This window comes from Mastomys coucha, unplaced genomic scaffold (genome assembly GCF_008632895.1).
Source record: "Mastomys coucha isolate ucsf_1 unplaced genomic scaffold, UCSF_Mcou_1 pScaffold21, whole genome shotgun sequence".
NCBI classification, from domain to species: domain Eukaryota; kingdom Metazoa; phylum Chordata; class Mammalia; order Rodentia; family Muridae; genus Mastomys; species Mastomys coucha.
In genome coordinates, this window is record NW_022196904.1 from 137398799 (window position 1) to 137405647 (window position 6849).

The window sequence follows — 6849 nt, forward strand, 5'->3', positions numbered from 1 at the left end:
CCAGGCTGGCCTTGAACTCAGAAATCGGCCTGCCTCTGCCTCCCAAGTGCTGGGATTAAAGGCGTGTGTCACCACCGCTCGGCAACTAAATACATCTTTAAAAAAATAATTGGGTAAATTGCTGTAAAAGTCTTACAGTATGTTTAAGATCTGGAGCCAACAGTGGAGGGAGAGAGAGAGAACCAAGTCCTGAAAGTTACCCTCTGATCTACACACACACACACACACACACACACACACACACACACACACAGAGTCATACACATACACAGTTACACACACAGTCATACAGACAAACACAACCCATATGAATACACACCTGTAGTCCCAGTACTTGGTATTGTGCAGCAGGAGGATTGATGTAAATTTAAGGCCAGCCAGGGCTATATAGTGAGTTTTAGGCAAATGTGGACATACCAAGAGTCTTGTCTCAAAACAAAAGAGGAAGAAAGGGAGGGAGAGAGGAAGGGAGGGTGGAGAAGGGAAGAAGGAAAAGAAAGGGGGGAAGGGAGAGGGGAGGGAGTGGCAAAAAGAAACACTGTGCATTTCTCATCTCAGCTTCTGATGTCCCAGCCTCCTAGCTTTCTGACCTCTGCTCCTTGGGAGCCACTCCTAGGCCCACCTCCAAAGTGCAGGAATTACAGGCCGTGCTACCACACCTGGCATGGGACCATCTTTCCATGAGTGTTCAGTTTAAATGTCACCCCCTCTAGGCAGCCTCTCCCTCCCCATTAACAACAGATTTTCTTTTGGGGTTTGCTTTGGGTTCGTGTGGTGCAGCACGGGCTCTGCCACCGAGCTCACCCCCCAGCATGGACGTTCACTCTTTCGGATTCTCAGGACATCTCTGGAGTAGGAGCTATACTATAATAGTTAATGCAGTGCAACTGACCAAAGCCACAGGAAGGAACCGTGTCTCATCTAGTTGGTTGGTTGGTGGTTTTCAAACGAGGTGTCTTGTAGCTCAGGCTGTTCCACACAAGGTGACTCTGATCTCTTGATCCTCCTGCCTCTGCCTCACTTGAATTACGGGTGTACACTGTCTGTCTGGCCACCATGCCTCTCTTACAAACAGCCTTAACCCTGAAGCTATTTCTAGATGGGCTCTAGAGCCACTTTCCACGTGAGCTCTTCAAGAGGTTTCAGATGCCTCTGCTCATTCAATCCTCTCCACAACTATAGGAGAAGAATGTCACACAAGGGAAACTGAGGCTCAGGATGGCACCAGCTGGGGAGGAGAGCCGAGCTGGTACTCTGCTTTTATTGCCTGATGCTGCCTGGACCCTTCCCCGACCACCTGAGGGCCAAGAAACCAAGCTAGGACCTGAGCAGCACCAGGTTCATCAGAGGCTCAATTGCTCTGGGAGCCGAGGCCTGAGTTGGGTGCGTTAAGAGGAAGGTGAGGGGTAGAGTCAACACTGCCAGCCTGAGGCCCACGGGCAGGAGGACAGACAGTCTGTGGCAGATCATGGCTCAACCAGAAAGCAAGCAGGCAGCTCTTGATCCTGTGGAGGTCATCAGCTAGGGCTAATGAGGGTTGGGAAGATGCAGGTAGGGATTGCTATGGGACTGCACTGGGAAACCTGCCGTGCCCACAAAGCTAGGAAGAGGCAGAGGAGACCCAGCCCATATGCCCCTCCTTCCCTGGATCTAGTATTCACTTGAACAGCTTCTGGCTTCTAACTCAGAGGTGTAGGTTCCTGGCTCCAGTGCCATCTGAGGGTACAAGAACATCACCTGGGAGATTTCTGACCACTGAGAGATCATTTTGGTAGTGAAAACAATGGCCCTCTGATGGCAGAGAAGCCCCCCTCCCCCAAAGCCCGCTGTGGTGCAGGGGCCAGTGGCGCGCCCAGTGGGGAGGGGCTGCAAATTCTCCTGAGTTGAGAGCAGCTCCTTTCACCATGGCACTGGCGTCATTGCAAGCCCCAGGAGTTGGCTCATTGGCCGTGATCTGAGAAGGGCAGCGTAGACTGTGAACAGCAGTGGAGGCCCAGCTTTGGCAGCCCAGGTAACCAGCCAGACCCCTACCTCCTCATAGCTCATTGCAGCTCCGAAGCCCACGAAAGGCCACAGAAAATCCCTAGTGCTCAAGAACTCTCCTGCTAGGGAACACCCGCTTCTCCTGGGACCCGTGGGGGAGATCTCAAATTCAGGCTACTCTGTATCCTCCTCCATGTCATTTGCAAGGAACTTACGTGGAGAGGACTGAGCTCAAAGGGCAGAAGCTGTGTGTGGCTTTGCTCTGCCAGTCAGCCCGCTACAGCCACTCAGCACCAGAAATGTGTGTGCCCTCGAGGAGCTTCCAGTTTGCACTGGCAAGTAGACCAGAACCGTGGACAGGAGGTACTGGAAGGGAAGAGGATCAGAATGAGCCGATAGGGAGGAAGGGCTAGCGAGGTTCATTCAGCCAATGGGGAGGAAGGGCAGCAGCTAGGTTCATTCACTCACAAGACATTTTGGTGCATGGAAGAAAATGTAAGGTATAAGCGAGGCATGGAGGCAGGAGGATTGGGAATTTGAGGTTATGCAAAACTATATTAATAATCAGAAGTCACCATGAGCTTCATGGACTTTGTCTCTCCAAACTCAAATAAGTGAGTAAATAAAGGAATAAATAAACAAACCCCAGCATGCAGGAAGGTGCATCAAGACATTGTTTGGGTTTGAAGCCAGCCTGAGCTACATAGTAAGACCCTGTCTCAAAATAAACAAGTAAATGCACCAATAGGCAGGTGTGGAACTGCATGTGTATAATCCCACTCTGGGGAAGTGGAGGCAGAGGACTCAGAAATTCAAGGCTGCTCAAGGCTATGCATCAAGTTGAAGGCTAGCCTGGTATTCAAGACATGAGATTTTTGAGATTTTGCCTTACACACACACACACACACACACACACAGAGAGAGAGAGAGAGAGAGAGAGAGAGAGAGAGAGAGAGAGAGAGAGAGAGACAGAGAGAAAGAGAGAGAGAGAATACACAGGAAGATATAATGAGGGAGGCGAGGAGGGCAGCTGGGCTTAAGGATCCTGGACAAGTCTATCCCAGGAGACAAGGGGACCCAGCAACCCAGTTCAAGCCCCAGTAATTCAACCATCCCTGCCCTTTACCCTAGCTGTGTCTCACCTTATCTGAAGTCTGAAAGCAGGGACTCTTTTGAGAGGAATTCGGTGTATGTGGGGGTGTCCTCTGCAGTAGAGAGGAGAAGCAGGGGATGCAGGTCACCCCCTTATTGACACAGTGATACGAGGCGCACTGAAGTTGAAACCACCTTTAGAGCAGGTTCTGATGTGACCCCACCGAAGGCCAGACTTGCTGCCCGAGAGGGAGAATGCCAAGGCCTCAGGCATCTTCGAGGTGAGGCAGGGCTGATCTCATTCTCCTCGAGCCCCACCTCATTTCATTCCAGTCCCCCAGATGAGGTCCTCCTGGGACCCCAGGCCAGGATTGCAACAAGGCAGGGTTGGCCTCAGTGGAGCTGTGCTAAACGCTGGAAGGGTTTTTATGTTATTCCTGTGGGGAGGTGAGTGGAACAGAAGACCCATTTTACAGAAAACTGAGGCCTCAGCAAAGTAAAGGTGGGCCCATAGAACTCCAAAAGCTCAAGTAGTTGTGTTTCTGTTCACCCTGCCCCCTTTCTCTCTCATTAGGGTCTCACTATGTAGACCAGTCTCGAATTCACAGAGACTCACCTAACTCTGCCTCCTTAGTGCTAGCATCAAAGGAATATAACATGCCTGGTTTCTTTATTTTAAAGACAAGGTCTCTTATGGACTGAAAGATTGGCTCAGAGGTTAAGAGCATTTGTTGCTCTTGCAGAGAATTTGGGTTCAATTCCTAGCATCCACATGGGAGTTCAAAATCATCCATAACCCCAGTTCTAGAGGATCCAATGCCCTCTTCTGGCCTCCACAGGCACCAGACACACATGTGGTGTGCTGGGTTTGGGGTAGAAGCCAAAAAAACCTCACTTCTGAGACAGAAGCTTAAAAATGAGAGTTTTACTTTCTGAGCATGCAGGGAGGCAGCCAGTTCAGGATCTGAACCGTGTCCCTGAAGGGAACTTGTACAGCACATCTGAAGAATGGGAACAGAGTCGGGGTGGGAGGTAGAGTGGGGGGTGGGGGCAGGAAGTTGCAGGGTTATCCAATCGTATTTTGACATCCTGGGTTAAGCAAGGGAGTACCCACTGGAAATTGAGCTATGTCCAACGTACCTGGCTTCAAGGTCCTAATTCAGCTTTTGTAGCCAGGTGCCCTCCTGGAATTTTAGAATGATAAGGGAACAAAGGAATGGGCAAGCTCACATAGTCAGTCAGGGAATAACAGGCAATTGGTTATCTATTTATAACTTATGCACCTCGGTTTAGATAACAGCAATTTCTATATTCTTTACCAGTTAACAGACAATTAAGAAAATACTTTGAAGCCGGGCAGTGGTGGCACACACCTTTAATCCCAGCACTTGGGAGGCAGAGGCAGGGGGATTTCTGAGTTTGAGGCCAGCCTGGTCTACAGAGTAAGTTCCAAGACAGCTAGGGCTATACAGAGAAACCCTGTCTCGAAAAACCAAAAAAAAGAAAAAGAAAAAAAAAAAAGAAAATACTTTGAGAAATGGGATGGATGTTCACTCCTAGGCCTCGGAACATGAACTTATGTGACCCTGCCAGCAATATGGAGAAGTTGTCCTTGAGATGGTTGCACCCAGACCATTTGTCTCCTTACAAGTTGTCCCAGGAATGTGTGGACTCAGACAACTGTCTCCTTACAGCAGACGCTGTTCAGCTATGGGAAGTCCCCAGCTCCCCCAGGGCCTGGGACCCGGAATTCAGCTTCTCCCTGTGATTAAATGGAATCTGAAAACAAAATGGTGGTGCTTCAAATACGCTTCTTTTGCCTGTTTCCAACATTCCCCTGTCTTCATGTACCCGAATCAAATCTTTGATATTATGCCTCCTGTCTATTATTTAAATCATGGGTTGGGTAGCATTAACACAGTTTTGGAGAGACCATGAAGTGAAGCTTATCATGCAATAAATGGACATAAATGGTGGTGAGACTGGTATGTCTGTCCTTTTAACTTAGCATTTCAGCCTGTGAGGTGGGACAATGGACAACCTATTCTCTTCCGTCACTACTTACAGCTCACATTAGGATGTTGTTATTGGGGCCCAGGAAGGCTGAGATGCTAGTCAAAGCCTGGGCAGTGAGGCATTTACCAGAGCATCCCATCAGCTGGACTGGTTAATGTCAGCCTTCAGCGAGTCCAGAGCTCAGTCCACAGGTGATCCCTGGATGGAGTCTGCCAGCCAGGTGAAAATGTGCTGAGACAAATATAGGTTAGGGAGAGAAGTTAAAGTTGTCTAGTAGTTGGGGAAGGTGAGGAATCCCAAGACCAAGGGTAAACCCCATTTTCAAGAACACTGAAGCTTATGTGAATTTTAGTTTACAAAAAGGAGATGTATATTAGTATTACCATTGTATTGAAATCTGTGTTTTAGGAAAAGTGGTTAACAGGTATCTGTAAGACGACAGGAGTAGATAGATGCAAGCCTTGGAGACCTGGCAAAAGCTATAGGTATGGGTCAAAAAGCACCGACATTCTTTTCTTGGTTCCGAGGATTAGATATACAGATTTAACAGGATGTTTTTAGCATGATGAGAAATATCTTTAAGTCTATATTCACAAGACAACCAAAGAGAATTTAAAAGCTTGAGCTTGTGAGTGAATTGTAAGTAGCCAGTGCTCCATTAGCTCATCAGAATTTCATTGATCAATGTTAAAGTTCTGAATTTTTGAAATCTTTGTATAGCAATAGCATGGGGGGGGGAAGAAATATAAAGCATTTCCCTTTTTATATATTTCTTAAATCATTGAGGATTATAGGTACGCACTATCTTGCCTAGCTTCTGTCTTTTTTTTTTTTTTCTATTTGAAGACTAGAGTTTCACTGAGAAGCCTGGGCTGGCCTGGAACTTACTACATAGCCTAGGATGGCTCAAGCTTGCAGTGACACTCTGCCCATAGAGTGCTGGGATTACAGGCCTGCATCCCAGACCCAGTTTAACGGCACCTCTTCTGTCTTTGACTTTCAATCCCTGCCCCAGCACTTAAGTACATAGTTGAAAGACCTGCCAACTCCATACTCAGAAAGGAAACTGAAATTATTTCACATGCTCAATATGGACCAGTCAGATGGCTCAACAGATAAAGGGTTATGCCCCACAAGCCTGACGATCCAGTTCCTAGGACCTATATGGTGGGGAGAGAGAACCAACTCTCCAAGTTGAACTCTGGCAGCCACTATTGCACTTCGGCAAGCACTTGCTCTCTGCTCATAAACAAATGTAATCAAATACTCAGTTCTTCATACTCCCCTCCCGCCTTTGTTAGGCAGGAAAATGAATTCAGGGCCTTGCCATAGGGCCCTCTACCACTGGGCTACATCCCAAACCCCAAAGACTTGGATAGAGCAAGCCCAGGGGCTTCCTCAGATATGAGAGCTGCTTTCCTAAGCCCTGCACATCCTCGGAGAGAGGAGCTGCCTAAGAATCAGGCAGTGCCTGCGAGATCACACAAGCTAACATCCTCCAGCTGTTGAGTGTTGAGGAGTGCTTACTTGATCTCTGAGGTTACCTACAGCTCTGGGACCCAGGCTAGCATTTTTAAATAGCTCTTGAACCTTTGCCCTGACCAATCAGAGCCCATCTAGGGAAGGGACGGGGCTTAAGCCCCTTACCCCCCAACTAGGAATTTCTCAAAGCTTCCCTGCTCCCTCCAATTACCTGAGAGTCTCTTAGAAAAGGGACAACCAGCTGGGTGTGGTGGCACACACTTTTTTTTTTTTTTT